This window comes from Monodon monoceros, unplaced genomic scaffold, assembly GCF_005190385.1.
Source record: "Monodon monoceros isolate NGI ecotype Baffin Bay Population unplaced genomic scaffold, NGI_Narwhal_1 Super_Scaffold_18, whole genome shotgun sequence".
Lineage (NCBI taxonomy): Eukaryota > Metazoa > Chordata > Mammalia > Artiodactyla > Monodontidae > Monodon > Monodon monoceros.
This window is the reverse complement of record NW_021703774.1, coordinates 145,363,570-145,381,191: the sequence shown is the minus strand read 5'-3', so window position 1 is coordinate 145,381,191 and position 17,622 is coordinate 145,363,570. Positions and strand designations below refer to the sequence as shown.

The window sequence follows — 17,622 nt, the reverse complement described above, 5'->3', positions numbered from 1 at the left end:
AAAAAAAAAGTATATATATATATATATATATATATATATATATATATATATATATGGCAAGGGTACACTGTCCTTGTATTCTCCAGCTATCAAGGCAATGAGTTGCCCAAACATAAAAGCATTCCCAAAACTTCTACATATGAAGGTGTAACCAGGGGATATAAGGCCCCCACATAAATGATAGCATCTATGGAGTCATTCGTTGGCATAGAGGTGTTAGCATTACTTAACCAAGGCTCACACATTAGGTTGTTACACACCAAGAGGTTACCTAGACATATAGATGTGTCAGCAAGTTTACAAATGATGTGACTTACACTGGCAACTCCATAGAACCTTTCATACAAATATTTAAAAGATCTTGTTTTCCCATTCCAAGGTTGGGTCAAATGGAAGCAGGGGGACTCCCTGGTGGCGCAGTGGTTAAGAATCCACCTGCCAATGCAGGGGACATGGGTTCGATCCCTGGTTCGGGAAGATCCCACATGCCGCGGAGCAACTAAGCCCGTGCGCCACAACTACTGAGCCTATGCTCTAGAGCCCGTGAGCCACAACTACTGAAGCCCACGCACTGCAACTACTGAAGCCTGGGCGCTCTAGGGCCAGTGCTCTGCAACAAGAGAAGCCACCGCAATGATAAGCCCATACACCGCAAGTGTAGCCCCTGCTTGCTGCAACTAGAGAAAGCCTGCGCACGGCACGAAGGCCCAACACAGCCAACAACAACAAAAAATTGAAGCAGGGAGTAAGTTTAGGCAGGCTTAGCACACTGACTCTATAAAATGGGCCCATGAAACAATTTGGACAGACAACAGCATTTGGAACCCCAGTGAAATTACTTATAAGGTGAACAGAAGGGTCATTGCTATCTTGGATGGACTGATGTTTCCAATGGCAAATCCAGGAATCAGAGAGGTTTCCCCCTTTTGCAAGGGATTGGAAAATAAAAACAAGGGCATTGTCCTTCAGTGGAAGGGAGGGAGAAAACAAGGTGAGGGACAGTATTGAAAGAAGGTACACAGGCTTGGTTCAGACATCTTGGGAAAGCTGTCAGCCTCAGATGTACTGCTTCAGGTCCTAGTGAGCTTTATCTTCAGGTCGCCAGATGGTCCATTTGGGGTTCAGTGCCTTCTTTAAGTGTGACGTGTGGATCCAGGAGTCTACTCCTTGGAGTTTTACAAGGGTTAGTTAGCAGTACCTGATAGGGGCCCTTCCAGTGAGGCTGGAGAGAGTTCTTTTGAAGGTACCTCTTCCAGTACACAAAATCTCCGGGTTGTGGAGTGTGATGTTTGCGGTCTTTGTCTTCTGGTAATGTGCTGCAAACAGGGGGCTCTACTAGGGCATGGTTATTTTTAATAGATGTAATTAGGCTTTTACAGTATAGAAGTATGTCTGTATCAGTTGTGGATTGAAAGGAGCAGGAGCCAAGTGCAATGGGCATCCTGTTACTAGGAGAACAGACTCCCATTGAAGCTATGCAGATATATACATTGTCATGAAAAACAAGAATATTTAATAAGTTTCAGAACTCTTGGGGAACCAGGTAGGGAGAAAAAGATAAATGCTTCAATCTTTGTTGCGAACGTACACTTTACCAAATTGCTGTGAGTTATAGATAGCTTAAAGGAGAGGAGAAAAAGGGTCTCTTTACACCTGGAAAACAAAACATTAAAGCAATTGGTTTTCCATTAGTTTTAGAAATCCTTACCCAGTTCAGTCTTATGATCTTAAAGTTATCAAAAACCCATCTTCCATAGTACCTGTCAGAGCTTTTTAGATGAATCTCTTTAAAGAAGAAACATATTTGCAAAAGCATTAAAGTAAAGCAGTAGCTGCCTATAACTGACAGAAAGACTTGAAAATGCCCATTATTAAATATCTGATGAGAGTTCATTATAGTGGGATTGACAAAGGGTTCTCTTACCTTCCATGACATACATTTTAAGTTATGACTCATAACATTGTAATCAGGACATCTTAGAATGTCAGGAATTTCATACAATTTTTGGAACACTTTTATTAACATATACCTATTACAAATAAAAGGTAAAAACGTTTAGTAAACCTTCTTATTTGACAAATGTCTGATAAAATTTAACATATCAAATAAACCTGATTAGCTTAACATTTTACCAGGTGAGAGACAAATTCTTTGAGATTTTCCAGGGGCCTGTGGAAGGTCCCAGAGTTAGTTCAAGGTCAGAAAGACTTCATTTAGAACTCGGTTTTTGGGAAGTTTGTAAAAAATATCAAAAGGTTTTGGACATTTGATCAAACAGGATCATAGATTATTATGAAATGATATTTAATTATCTATTTGATCAAAGTAACAATAAGTAACACATTTCAAAGGCAAATACAAAAGGTTACATAGTTGTAGGCAAAACTTAGCTCTTTTAATATTGAGAAGATTCTGTTTTCTTGAGTAATCAGAGACCAGATTAAGACAACATGAAGCATAGAAAAGAATTTTGGTAAAACACAAATCTTTGTTTTCTAAGGAAATTACTTAAAGGATAGGAAAACCCTTTTTCACAATCTCTTATTAGGAACAGGCCAATAGTCCAATAAAACATTGTCCTTTTAAGAGATTAAAAACAAAATTTGTTTTGGACTAGTGTATTTTTGACATTAAACTCATTTTTTAGATTTTTTTTTTTTTGGATGTGGACCGTTTTTAAAGTCTTTATTGAATTTGTTGCAGTATTGCTTCTGTTTTATGTTTTGGTTTTTTTGTCCCCCAGGCATGTGGGATCTTAGCTCCCCGACCAGGGATGGAACCCACATCCCCTGCATTGGAAGGTGAAGTCTTAAATACTGGACTGCCAGGGAAGTCCCTTTTTATTTTTAGATTTTTTTTACATTAAACTCATTTTTAAATAAATTCATTTTAACTTAGCCAGCTTGACCACACATAAAATTTTTTTCAAAAAATTTTTTTCCATGAATCTTCTACAACTTACTATTTCCATTCAGCTGTTTTTCCTCTTTCCTTTTCTGAAATAGTAAGCCTCACTTTAGGACAAAATTATTTTCTTTCCCTCAATAGAATGCATTTCCATTCTTCTACCTTTTCTTAGCAAAAACACATATCTTACTTTTCTTGCATACATAGTTTCCCCTTATTATTTCTGGTAGCTTTAAATAATTATGAGTGGTATGTTACAAATTTATGAATACCTTTCATAATTCCTAAAAGCATATTTTCCTCATAGGAAGTTTTCCAATGTGGTATGTTTACCAGTAGACCCAAATATCTTTAGTCCCTTTGTAAAGGAAGCCAAAAGTAGATGAACCTATTTTAAGTAATGTTTCAGTATTTTATCTTATTTGGAAATAATCTAGATATTGAATGACTACCTATTATTTAATTTAACTTAGCAAAACTCTAAGGTTTCAGGATGCCAAAAAGATTTGGGGAAGCTATTTAAAAGGTTTACCTAGAAACTTGTATCTCATCCACATCCTTTCAATTCACTTGTTTTCGACACTCATGAAAAATTTTATCATACCACACACGTATTTTTCTTGCTGATAAACTTTGTAGCAAAGATAACATGAACTTATCTGACCAATAAACCCAGGTAGAATAAAAGTTGTATGCCTGCATTATTTTCAGCACTGGTAACTCCAAAGACATGCCTGTTTTAATTAAACCAATAACCCCAAACTAGCTTTCAAAACTAGATCATGTAAACCCAGAAAGCACCTGGGCCAGTTTACGTTATATTTTAATTCATTTAAGTGTGTGTTTGTTTCTAAGCCAATTAAATAAGGCTCTTTTACAAATTAATTTTAGCAATACCATCCAGAGGTAGAAAAAAAAAAAGTACCACGCATATATACATACATATATAGATACACATGAGTACACAGACAGATGCAGACAGGGACCTTATAGTTTTATTTAAAATGTTAGCCATTTCTCAGGTACAATAATACAGAACTAAGAAGAATAGTTTGATCCAAGGTGTGTTTCTGGCATACTGTAAGGATCCTTTTAGAGCTGTTTTTGGAGTCAAATTGTCTTTTAGAAACTTCTGCATATCCGTCAAAGAATGCAATCTGTTGTCTCCTGAGTGGCTTGGAATTCTCTCTTTTAAGGTTGCCCCTTAAGATGGACTTAAAGGTTTTACCCTTTGACCAGGCTAGGTGACTTACCGAAAAGCTTCACCAAACAGACAGATACAGAAAGCAAATTTCCTCCTAGGAGCTTTGCAGTCTATTTGTCTGTTTTCAAAAATCTAGGACTATTGCTGTTTAAATCTTTCCTTTTAGTTGTTTATTTGCTCCAGTTGTCTTAGAAACAGTAATTAGGGGTTTAGCATTTGGATCCTCAGAGGGCCTGATTTTTAAAGGGGCAGGTTTTTGCAGAGGAGAGAGGAAGATGACATTGGGGGCAGGGCCTGGGCACAAGATGGCTGCCAGAGCAGAGTCTGAGACAGAGCGGGCAGAGAAGACACACAAGATGGTGCCCAAGACAAAGAATTTGGGGGAGGGGGACACAAGGAGTTTGAGGCTTTGGAAGACATTTTGTTCTTTTTTAGGTTTTTTTGTTTGTTTGCTTTTTGGTTGTTTTGGCCAATTTAGAAACAGAATCTTGCAAAGAGGCAATTTTAGAACTGTGGTCCTCCAATTTAATCTTAAGAAAAATGAATTTGGGGAGATTGAAAGTTCCCCACAATGGCCACTGTAATTCCTGATTACTTTTAGTTTGGCCCACTTAGTTAAAAATGCACATAAAGGGTGTACACAGTTTTTAAACAGGAACTGGCCAGAGTCCCCAAAGGAGGGCTGCCTTCAGAACATTTAGATGACTGGAATCCCATTTCCCTAAGTTCTCCCAGAAACCCACGTAAGTTGATAGAGTCTCAGCCCAGATTCCAAAAGGAATAAAACAAACTCAGTTCCCAGTTAGCTCAATCTCCAAAAGAGAACCTTGCTACCGCATGCTCCAGAAAACAACTTGAGTACTCACCAAGGACAAAGCCTTGAACCAGAAAGGCCGAAACTTTTCCCATAAAGCACAAAGCCTTTGCAGATCCTGAATAAAAGTTGGAGAGCTCAAAACACGGAAGAGCGGAGCTTGGAATGCGAGAGAAGACTCCCCATATTGAAAGCAGGCAGCAACTCGCTGAAGCGATAAATACAAGGGGCTCAGTGCAGGTACCTCACTTGATTCCATGAGCCGTCATCTCTCGGGGTTTGCCTCCTTTGGACCCCACTTGTGACACCAAATATGTCAACTTTAATAATATAATAGCCAGTTATTTTACCAGCAAAAGTGAATTTATTCGGGAGTACCAGAGGAATTGCTATTTGGGAAATGCAAGCTATGGTAAACCATAGGCAAATCCAGAGAACAAGGAAGGGGAACTTGCTTTTATAGGGAAAAGGGCGGAGTTGGGGGGTGTGGGGCTGTGATAACCAGAGAGTCCATTGGAGGAAGCTGGGAGTCCAGAGCATAGAGGCTTCTCATTGGTCGGACTGCTACAGTCTCTTATTGTCTGGGCTGTCATGGGGTGGAGAGAAGTTTTCTTCTTCCTTCTGGATAGTAGAGGCACCTTTCTGTTGGAGAGCTGGTGTAGTCTCTTACCATTTGGAATAGTTGAGGATGCATGGCAGGGTGTGAGAGCTCCCCCCTACAGGCTTGTCTTGACTCCAGTTTTAGCTGAGGTTTCTTTAATTCCACAATTCATTCATCAGTTGGTGGACATTTAGGTTGCTTCCACTTTTTGGCTATTGTGAATAATACTGCTGTAAACATTCATGTTCAGGCTTTTGTGTGGACATAAAATTTTCATTTCTCTTGGGTATATGTATACCTAGCAGTAGAATTGCTGAATCATATGGTAACTCTATATTTGACCTATTGAGGAACTCCCAGGCTGTTTTCCAAAGCTGCTTTACCATTTTACATTCCCATTAGTAGTGTATTCCATTTCTCCCCATGCCTTCCACTCTTAGTACTTAAGATGAATGACAGTGATGTCAACCAATTACTTTTCATTTCCCAACTGTGGTACTGAGAGGTACATATCTTTTCTTTTTAAATAGAAATAATACAAAGTAATAGGTATACAATTTTTTTCATGGCAAAATATAAAAACTTTATTGAGCAACTTTTCATCTTATTCCTTCCCTTTGTCTTAACTAAGTTATCTCTTGAGAATGGAATGGCACCATACTCTTGATGGTAGCCTATCAAGTACATCTTTTTCCAGATGAAGGAAAGAATGTCATATGGCAAATGACTTAATAGTCTCATCCTGTCCAAAGGTCTCTGGCACATGTGAATGTTGCAGGCCCTGCTCTCGCGGAGATGCATATCTTTTTTTTATTATTTGGATTTAAAAAATTAACTGGGTCGTAAAGCAAATCCCAGACATCAAGTCATTTTACCCATAAGCATTTCAGTATCATCTCTAACGGTAAAGAACTTAAAAAAAATAGCCCTTATGTTATTATCTCACATTAACTATAATTCCTCAATATTTTCTAATACCCAGTTCATATTCAAATATCACTAATTATCTTAAATATGCATTTCCACAGTTGGTTTTTTCTAAAAATCTGGGTCCAAGCAAGGTCCTCACATTTGATTGTTTTATCTTTTAACTATCTTTTATTCTAGACTAATTATTTTTGATAGATCATATTTAGATAATGTAATCACAAAATAATATAAGATAGTACTTAGTAAAGCATTAAATAGGTTATAATCAAATATGAAGCTTCTAGGTTTCTAATAGACTCTTCATTGACCCTGTTGGTAGATATATGATATATAAGTTAGAGAACCAGATGGACTAAATTTGAAGCTCCGGCCCTACCAATGTAGGCTGTGTAATCTTGTGCAAGTCAATTTAGTGTTTGTTCTTATTAAAGTTATACATGTGCGTAGTTCAAAAAGACAATTCTACAAGACTTGTTACCAACAAAAATGAACAAGAAAAGCACTCCCCCCATTACCACCACTACTTGATTTCCTGCCTCCAAGAGGCATTTGTTTTCAACTCTTTTAACTAATTTGTTTGATATTTACCTCCAGATCTCTAAATAACATGGTTATATTGCTATTCTTGATATTTCTTTTTTAAATGTTAATTTTTAAACTTTTATTTTATCGAAGTATAGTTGATTCATTCTTGATGTTTCTGTTTTGAGTATTACCTATTGACTTTCTCTAATGGAAGCTGAAGATTTGGTATTTAGTACTCTTATCACACTCACTGCTCCTCCACCACAGATACTAAGTCCATCCTCCCATTCTCCTAATATAGTTAGAACAACATTCAGTCTGTATATTATGGCCATGAAAATGCTATTCATGGATACCATGATTACTGTTTTTTCACTGCACATTTTATTTTTCCTGAAGTCAATAACAGTCTTGCTTTTTATTTTGCTTAGTTTTCTATGTATTGACCACTAATTTAACTCTATACTCTTCCCCAGTTGTATGAATCTGCTCTCCATATGTTCAAACACATTAGTCTATCAGTTTCATTTGCTTGAAGAAATCTCTCTAGGAGCCTTCTGACATGCACTGCTCTGGACTGTTTCCTCTCTATCCCTGCTGCCCAACTATGGTCTTAGAGTCTCCCATCACCATCCTTCTCTTTTGGTATATCTCATTTCCTGGATCCCATGTTTTTTTCATTTTCTTCTTCATTTACTGGAACACACCCTCTAATAATATCCTAGGAAGGATGCATGAGAGGTAAATTTCTGAGACATTACCTGTATGAAAGTGTCTTTATTCTAATCTCATATTTAATTGATAGTCTGGCTGGGTATAGAATTCTTGGTTGGAAATTATTTTCCCTCAGAATTTTGAAGATACTGCTCCACTGTATTTTAGGCTTTCAGCGTTCCTATTGAGAGTTCTGAAGCCACTCTGATTTTTTAAAATTATTTGTATAAAAACCTCTTTGTTGTTTTTCTCTCTGGAAATTTGAGTGTTCTGAAATTTCATGATGATGCATTTGTTGGAGGACTATTTTCATCTTGTGCGGTACACTTAGAGGGCCCTTTCAGGACCCAAAATTCAAGTTCTTTAGTTATGGGGAATACTTCTTTGAATATTTTCTCCCTTCTATTAAAATTTTTTTTTCCTTTTGCTAGAACTTTCATAATTCAGTTGTGATGGTTCCTAGACTGGTCCTCTAATTTAAAAAAAAAACACACTTTTGTCTCCCATTTTCTATCTTTGTCTTTTGTACTACATTTTGAAAGACTTCCTCAACTTACTTTTTAATCCTTTTTAATTCTGCTATTATGTTTTTAATTTTCAAAAGTCATTTTTTGTTTTTATTCACTGAGTGTACCTTTTTTAAAAAAATGAATTCTACTTTGTGAATAAAATATTTTCTTTCTGAAGATTTTAATGATTTTTTAAAGTTTTCACCTTTATTTGTGTTTTCTCTTTTTCCACATTACATTTATTTTATTATTATTTTTTAAATATTTATTTATTTATCTGTCAGCACCAGGTCTTAGTTGTGACATGTGGGATTCTTTTTTTTTTTTCAGTTGCGGCATGCAGGATTTAGTTCCCTGACCAGGGATCGAACCCGGGCCCCCTGCATTGGGAGTGTGGAGTCTTACCCCCTGGACCACCAGGGAAATCCCTCCACATGGCATTTATTTTTCATTTGTTTCGGTCTCTGTCTTTATATTAGATACTTTCCTCTAATGCCTTGTGGTCTTGGCTGTCAGCCTACACTGAAGAGTGTAGTGTCTTGTTTTTAGTATCGTCTTCTCTCCTACATCTAGTGGTACCTGGTGCTGCCAGCAGTTGAGCCTTTGGGGAGCTCTGTGGTGTATTTCAGGACATATTTCAGCTTTCCCCACTACTAGTATAGGATTCACCTTTCCTGGTTTTGCTGAGTAAGTTCTACTTGTTTATCTGCTTTCCAAAACTTTTGTTGCTGGTGTCTCCTGTTCTCTTTGTTCCTGTGTACTTCTGATTTACAACAAACAAATGACCTTTTCTGTCATTTTGAGGGGTTTGGAAGGGAGTGAGGTGTATGTGTAATCTAAATCAGGGTTCAGCAAATGGTTCCTGCACCAAACCCAGCCCTTTCCTATTTCTAAGGCACCATGACTGACACTTTCCCAGGCCCCTAAAGTTCCAAACTTCATCCTAGCATCTCACTCTCAGTCTCAACACATGCCTAGTACCATTTTCATTCCAGCTTCTGTTGCACCAACAGGTGTTTGTAAGCAGTGCCACCCTTTCCCCCTTCCCTCCACCCTCCTAGAGGGCAGTAGGTAGTGGAAATCTAGCTACTTCCAGATTTCCTGGTCTCCCTGTGGTGCTGATGCCCCAGGGGGTGTCCTGCTCCTTCTCCTCAGCCAAGTGCCTTTTGTCTCCTGATGACATAGCAATTTCTTCCTCAATTTCATGGTGACTCACTTTTTAAAAATAGTCTTTGATGTGTCAAAGCCTTTTTTGAAAGTCTAAACAGGTTGTATTGACTAGTTCCCTTTTAGTCACATGCATTTTTACCTCCTGAAAGAAACTCTAATATATTAATTAGGTATGATTTTACCTTCCTGAAACCATGCACCCCTCACTTTCCATGCTTCAGTGCCTCTCCTTCAGTGTTCCCACCCGACCAGCACAGCCTGTCCCAAAAGGTTATCTCACAGCAGCTCAAATACTGTCTCCTCCATATCTTCCCAGCTTCTCCCAGAAAAAATTCTCTCTCTTGCCTCTTAACTCCTGGAGCACCTTTTCTAGAGACCTGTAATATAGTTCTTTGTATCTTTGTATTATCCTCCTGATAGTTCATAAACTCCTTCATGTCAGGTACCATGTCTAATCTTTTGATTAGTCTCTTGAGCTTAGAAGAACTCTGTATATGTTTGATAAGTTAAATTAATGACATAAATCTAAGGAGAGACTTCTTGAAATAAGTCTACTAAGTCAACAGCCTCCACTTAACCCATTCACAACTGAGTCCCTGCAGTCTGATCACTGTACAGAAATCATTCCCACTAAAGTTACAAATGCCCTCCCAGTGAGCGATTCTGCAGCATCTTTTCATCCATCAACTTCTTCCACCTCTTTACCACATTTGGATACTCCTTTTTATAAACAATTCTTACCTCCTCTGGCTTCCTCTGTCCTGCTACTCCTATCTCTGATTATTTCATTGATTTCCGTATACCACATTCTTCTAAATCAATGGTTGTGTTTTGTTTTCTGTTCTCAGGCTTTTTTTCTCTATGTAGCTTCAGGAATCTCATTTACTCATGTTTTGTTTGTTTGGGATTAGGGTTGAGAGGGAAGAAATTGAGGGGCTCAGACTAGGGGTTAGATTCCCCCAGGATCTAAGCAGGGGAGAAAGTAGAACAAGACACAGGTAACCATATGGCTATTGAAGTATCAGTTTTGCTGATGGACCAGTAAATCCCCGAAGTTGAGAGCTCTTTCATGAAGCTAGATTGGAGAACACAGCTTAGACCCAAGGTCCAAGTAGGGCCTTCTACTTCTCCCGAGATTTAGACCCTTGGGGTGAGTCGTGCTTGGAACAGATCATTGGGAATGCAGAAACTGCTCCTGGGTATTAAAGCATGAGGACTGGAAGGTAGAGGAGGTGAACTTACTCAGACTATAGACAGCTCCAAGATAGCAGGAGACTTAAAAATGAAAATCTCAATTATAGGCCAAGCCTCAAGGGAACTGAGGAAGAGCTAAACCCCAAGATCTCATGGAAAGATGATCCGTGGGATAGCTGACTGCCACAGAGACTGGCACTGGAAGAATATTCTGGATCCAAGGCAGCTCTTTGAGGTGTCATGTTGCCCTCAGCAGCAGGGTTGTGGCTCTTCACTGTGATGCTCTGCCACTAACATGGGCCCCAAGGCCCAGCATCAAGTCCAACCCATAGCCTCCTAGCCTCTGCTCTTCTTTGCTTTTCTGCTTGTATCTCCTACCAGCAGCCCCAACTCTCTGTGCATCCCAAGTCAAGTCTCCAAAAGAGACTCCAAAGGCAGAACCTATCTGCCTATGGATTGCCTTCTCTTGGGTCAGGTACTCACCTGTGGTCCAGTTGTCTGACCAGAGGAGAAGCAGGGTTATGTGGTTTAGATGGAGGCTACACCCATTTAAGCAAAGGTCAGCATCCATTTGCCCAAGGCCAGAATGTAGATATAATCCTTCTTCTTCTTAATCTCTTACTCATGTCCCACAAGTCACTAGTCCTGTAAATTTTCCCTTTTAAACATTATTAGTATCCTTTTTTTTTTTTTTTCCTGTTGTCACTGCCTTGTTCAGGCTGCCATCACTTCTCATCTGGAATGTTGCAATCTCTTCTACCAGTCTCCTGGCCTTCAGTCTGTCTCCTCTAATCTACCTTTTACTCTGTTGCCAGAACAGTCAATTTGGTTCCCGCATAGCAGTGAAAGTTTATGTTTAAGAGTATAAATCAGATCGTGTTACTCCCGGGTTTTAAGCAGGGGCTTCTCTCTGCTATTGAAAAATACAGTGCAGACGTCTCTCGATGGCCTCCTACATAAGGCCTCCTACAGATCTGTCTCCTGTCTTCCTCTCTGACCTCATTTCCCACCCCTCTTGTGTTTTTCGTGCTCTGTGTTCCAGCAACACTGGCCTTCTCGCTGTTCCTTAATGTACCAAGATTACTGTACTTGCTTTCCTTCAGCCTGGAACTCTCTTTCCCTTGGTCTTTTCTTGGCGGGCTCCTGTCTCCCAGTCTCAGCCATACGTCACCTCCTCAGAGAAGCCTTCCCAAAATACCCAATCTAGCATTGCCTGTACTTCCCCTCATGGTCATATTACATCATTGGATATTCTTCATAACCACTTATCACTGTCAGAAGTTTTGTTCTTTTGTTTACTTGCTTTTTTTCAGTCTTCCTGACTAAACTATAAATTCCTTGAGAATAGGAGCATTCTCGTTCTTCTTTACTATTGTATCCATAAGTCTGGTGTATAGTAGTTGCTTAATAAATATGCTGAATTAATGAACAATGAAGTATCTCCCTCATTACCCTTATTTCCATACATATATTATACTTAGCTTTCCCCCTCAGCTTTATTGAGATGTAATTGACAGATAATAATGTGTAAGTTTAAGGTGTATAGTGTGATCCTTTGACAAACGTACGTCTTGTGAAATGATTACCGCAATAAGGTTAGTTAGCACATCTATCACCTCACAGTTACCTTTTTGCATGTATGCGTGTGGTAAGAACATTTAAGATCTACTCTTAGCAAATTTCAAGTGTACAATACAGTATTGTTAACTGTAGAATGCTTAGTTTTATATGTGTTTTTACTTTACCTGTTAGGTTGCAAGCTACTTCAGGGAATATTTTTTTTTCATTCATTCTTATGTCTCTAGGGCTTACACATGGTGGCTAGCAGAATATGTGTGTTGAATGTGTACCATGAGAGGTAGTAGCCAAAATGTAACTTGTTCACTGCATAATTTGACTTTTGGAAGCCTCTCCAATGACTGGAAAGACTAAGCCTCATTCTTCATCCTCTCTTTATATTCTTTTTATCTGCTTCAGAAACCAGACACAGGAAACATCTGACCATAATAAAAGGTTTCCAGTAAATTCTAGGTTTCCTCACTGAACAGAGTCACGTGCAGCAATGCTCTGTTGTGCTTTGGTCTGTAATTCTGTTTGGTCACTTGTATAGAACCCCACATGGCCGCCTCTGGCCTGGGAACCAGGAACAGCTGGAACCCTGGTTGAAATAAAATAAATAAAAATGACATATGTCTTAGCCTGAGAGGGAGAAGTCTGGATATTCTTGCTCCGTTTCTTGCAAAACAAACTTCTCAATTTGTTGAACACTGAATTTTCCCTTTAGCTGTCAAAGTGGTTTATAACTCAAATGATCTTACATCCTTTAGAATAAACACAAAAAATGAAGGGCCGAACTGATTCTCACATCTCTGCCTTAAATGCTCAAAGCAACATCCGTCCAAACTTACACAAAACACGATATATGTCCCTAACTTCCTCCTGAAGTTTCTGCCCTCTCACTTGCATCTTCTGCAGTTTAAAGGCACATGCTCTTGGGAGCATTCCACTACCACTGGAAATAATACTCACAAAAACTCCAACTTTTCCTTTCCAGTAAGACTGTCATCTGTTTGGTGCTTGCCCCTTGCTCACCATTATCACACTTTATTTTAGGTGCTTATTAACCTCTCTGCTTCCTTGGCTGGAAGGCAAAGACCAGCTCCTATTCAGCTCCATATCTCTAGTATCTGGCACCAGGCCTGGCACATAATAGGCACTTGATAATACTTGTGAGAAGGAAGGAAGAAGAAACGAATTTTTTAAAAGCCGGTCTATTTAGGAATTGAGGTTGCTGAGGTATATTTAAGTGTCATGAAGTATAACGATGACCTCAGTATAACTAAAGGGAAAAGCTGGATAGCTTTTCAGCATGTACAGTGAATAATGAAGGGAGATCAAGAACCTTCCATCCTTTTGCATTGGTACCAATGTGTTAGAGGTTAAAATCTTAGAGCTGGATTAGAGAGTTCTTTTTTTTTTTTTTTTTCTGAAAATACAAGTTACATGTTCACTCTGGAAATTTTTCAAAAATACAGAGAATAAATATCATATATAATTCTTTCACCCAGAGACAACTGTTGTTCACATTTAGTTAACTTGTAGCCTTTTTTCTTTACATTTAGATTGAAAACTTTGAAGGAGATTATTTCAGGACTGCTTGTGAGTACAAAGAAAGTAAATTGAAATTGGAAAAATACTTGTCAACTGTAATGAAAGTTTGAGATGCTGTTTTTATTGTTGCTCATCTGGGCAGTCAACCCCTCAGAAAGGCTTTCCTAATCTTCATCCAGGTGACTGTGATCTCTCACCTAGAAAGCACCTAGGGCCCTTTCCTTATTCCCCCTGCACTGCTTTGTGGGAATGCTTTTATCTTTTGAGGATGAGGCCAGGCTCGAACATCTGAAGCTTCATGGTATAAGGACATTTCAAGGTTGACTTGAATGAGAATCTGTTATGCAGGATGGATCTCTCCCCTCACCAATTTGTGAAATATCACTCAGATAACATCACCTTTGAAAGAAAGCAAAGACATTTACTAGTTTATTCCTTTGTTTAGTGAACATATTGACCACCTTCTGTGTGTCAGTCACTGTCCTAGGCATCAAAGCCTCAAAATGAACAGACAATCCTTATCCTCAGGGAACTTGCAGTTTAAAGAGAGAAAAAGATGAGTAAACAAGGATTATAATGCAGTATAATAAATGCCATAATAGCAGTGCAGTGACAGCCTAAAGAGAAGGGGCAGAACTGATCAGAGAAGCCTTCAAGAAGTGGGGATGATTGCCCTGGGTCTTAATAGAAAAGTGGGAGTATTTAATGCAAACAGGCAGAGAAAACAGTACGTTTGGTGTCTGAAGACACAAAGGTACATATCTCTTTGGAGAAATAGAAGTTGTTTGGCATATCTGGAGCATGAGCCATTTAGAGGTCATAAATGAGCCAAAATGGTAAAGATCTTGAAGGTCAGAGCTTGGAGTTTATCTTACAGGCTACAGGAAGCCACTGAAGCATTTTAATCAAGAGCAAAGACGTAGTCAGGTATACTTTTTAGAAAAATCATGCAACAGTATGAAGGATGATGGAAGTGGGCTAAGCTGGAGGTAGGCGTGTGGTTAAGGGACGTATCAGAACAGTCCTAGCAAGAAAAGGATAGGCAGACATCCACAAAAGGCAAATCTATAGAGACAGAAAGTAAATTAGTGGTTGCCTGGGGCTGGAGGTGGGAACAGGGCATGACTGGGCACCTGGGATCTTCTGGGTGATAGAAATGTTCTAAAGCTGCATATGCTGATGGTTAAACAACTCTGTAGATTTTCTAAAAATCATTGAATTGTACACTTAAAATGAGTGAATTTTATAGTATGTAAATTATACCTCAATAAAGCTCTTTTAAAAAGAGAGAAAAGTAGGGGTTTCTCTTCTGAAAGGGCACAGTAACATTGAGAGGAAACAGATGTGGGAAACATTGATAAAGGAGTAGAATTTGTAAGAGATGTTGATTGTATCTCATACAAGGTAGGATGGTCACCTATCTGATTAGACAAGTGTTCTAATTGTGCTTCTACATTTTTGTGAAAGAAAAAAAAAAGTCAGCCTTACCTTTTACTTGGTAGATTTCAAAGCATATGGATCTGCCCTTAACTGGCAGTACAGAATATCTGCCTCTGGATACTCACCAAAAATTGTATCCTGCAGGGCTTCCCTGGTGGCGCAGTGGTCGAGAGTCCGCCTGCCGATGCAGGGGACACGGGTTCGTGCCCCGGTCCGGGAAGATCCCACATGACGTGGAGTGGCTGGGCCTGTGAGCCATGGCCGCTGAGCCTGCGCATCCGGAGCCTGTGCTCCGCAACGGGAGAGGCCACAACAGTGAGAGGCCTGTGTACCGCAAAAAAAAAAAAAAAAAAAAAATTGTATCCTGCAGCTCTCTGCTACCCAGTTCTTAATAAACACTTGATTATGAGAAAAAGTGATTATGAAGGATTACCTGAAGGAGTTGAAGTCCATCCATTTCTTGAGGCACTGTCTTTCAGCAAACAGTTATTGCCTGCCAGGTGTTATGCTGGTAACATAGCAGTGAATAAAGCAGATATAGTGTCTGCCCTTATAGAGCTTATAGTCTAGCAGTGCAGACAGATGACTTACAGTTATGATAACTCTTGTGTCAGATTTCCATGTGCAATAAGAGAAAATGACATATACCTGAGATCTGAAGGATCATGCTGAGGTGGGATGCTGCCTGTGGTGTAGACGCTGGGCCTCATGCAGCCAGCTAGCATTCCTTTGTAGTGAGTGAGCCTTTTTTTTTAAAGGGAGCCTTTTTTTTTAAAGGGAGTTATTTTTACTTATTTATTTTTGGCTGCATCGGGTCTTAGATGTGGCACGTGGGATCTTCGTTGCGGCACGCGGGATCTTTCGTTGTAGTGCATGGGCTCTTCGTTGCACCGCGCCGGCTTCTCTCTAGTTGTGGCATGCGAGTTTTCTCTCTCTAGCTGTGGTGCGCGGGCTCCAGAGCATGTGGGCTCAGTAGTTGTGGCGTGCGGGCTTAGCTGCCCCACGGCACATGGGATCTTAGTTCCCCAACCAGGGATTGAACCCACATCCCCTGCATTGGAAGGCGGATTCTTTACCACTGGACCACCAGGGAAGTCCCAGGAGTGAGCCTTTTGAATGTGATCCCTTTGGAGTCTGGGGTCTCTGGGGTTATTTTGGGCCTTAGATTATCTTGGTGTCCCTTATAATTGCTTTTATTGAGCTGTGTGTTGGCCTATGCCATCATTTGTATTGCTCCCGTTGTAAGAAACAGCCATAAAAGATTCACAATTACTTATTATAGAAATGTTGTAGAAGTTACAGTCTTCAACATCATGCAGGATCTCCCTTTATTAAGACCCATAAGAGGAATTTCTTTCTAATCACCATACAGTATTTGCTTTTATGTATGCTTTGCTCTCTGGTTGCTCTGAGGCGCCCTGTCCCATCCTGCTTCAGGTCCCCACACAGAGCATCCTCTCTGCCTGGAATGCCCATTCCTTCTTGTCGGGTTTAACCCTTACTTATCCTTCAGTTCTTAGTTCAGGTGTCACTTCTTTAGGGAAAACTTCCCTAACCAGCACCCACTCCCCTTCCAAACTAGGTCTCCTCCTAATACAGACTTCCTCAGCACTCTTTTCTTTTCTTTTCTTTTTTTTTTTTTTTTTTTTTTTTTTTTGCGGTACGCGGGCCTCTCACTGTTGTGGCCTCTCCTGTTGCGGAGCACAGGCTCCGGACGCGCAGGCTCAGCGGCCATGGCTCACAGGCCCAGCCGCTCCACGGCATGTGGGATCCTCCCGGACCGGGGCACGAACCCGTGTCCCCTACATCGGCAGGCGGACTCTCAACCACTGCGCCACCAGGGAAGCCCTCTTTTCTTTTTTACTTAATCAGTTTTTAGTTGAATAACTTGTTGGGTAACTTTTTTTCTCTTAGACTGATGACAGATCCATGAGCGTAGAGACCATGCTTTTTTTTGTTTGCATCTGGATCGCAAAGCCATAGTATAGTATCTTTCACGTAGTAGATGCCCAATAAATATTTACTGAACAGTTGAATAAATGAATGAATGTACGTATTGTGAGCACTCAATCTTGTTTATTTTCTCATTTTCTTTAGCTGTTTGGGAGCTCAGGCCTCTTTGATTCTACCTGTAGCATTTGTTTAGGTCCTCATGGCATGCATTTTGTGCACTAATATTCCCCTGACTATATAATATTTTTCCTTCCTTTGACTTCTTCATTTTTAAAATTCCAGTGTGTACTGTAAATTCCTGTAAGTCACTTTAATGCCTTTGGGGGGAAGAAATAATAAACATTGAGTATATGAATAGGAAAAGAAAACAAGTCAAAGGGAAATGTTAGTGCCTTCAACCAGATGCAGGAGGGAAGTTTTCTTTTGCTTTGTTTTAATTTTATTTTCACTATGAGAAGCAAAAAGGAGTAAATGTGTCCCTTAATTTGGCAGGAAATGCCTCTGAAGAATTTAGGGCATATCTATGCCCTGAGATGTTCCTCCCAGTGG

General features: G+C 39.6%; 1 protein-coding gene across 17 annotated transcripts in view; it reads left to right on the top strand.

Annotated features, from left to right (window-relative positions):
- Positions 1-17,622, top strand: part of ST3GAL3 (ST3 beta-galactoside alpha-2,3-sialyltransferase 3) — a 227,795-nt gene that overhangs the window by 83,687 nt on the left and 126,486 nt on the right. The gene's annotated exons all lie outside the window — the stretch shown is intronic.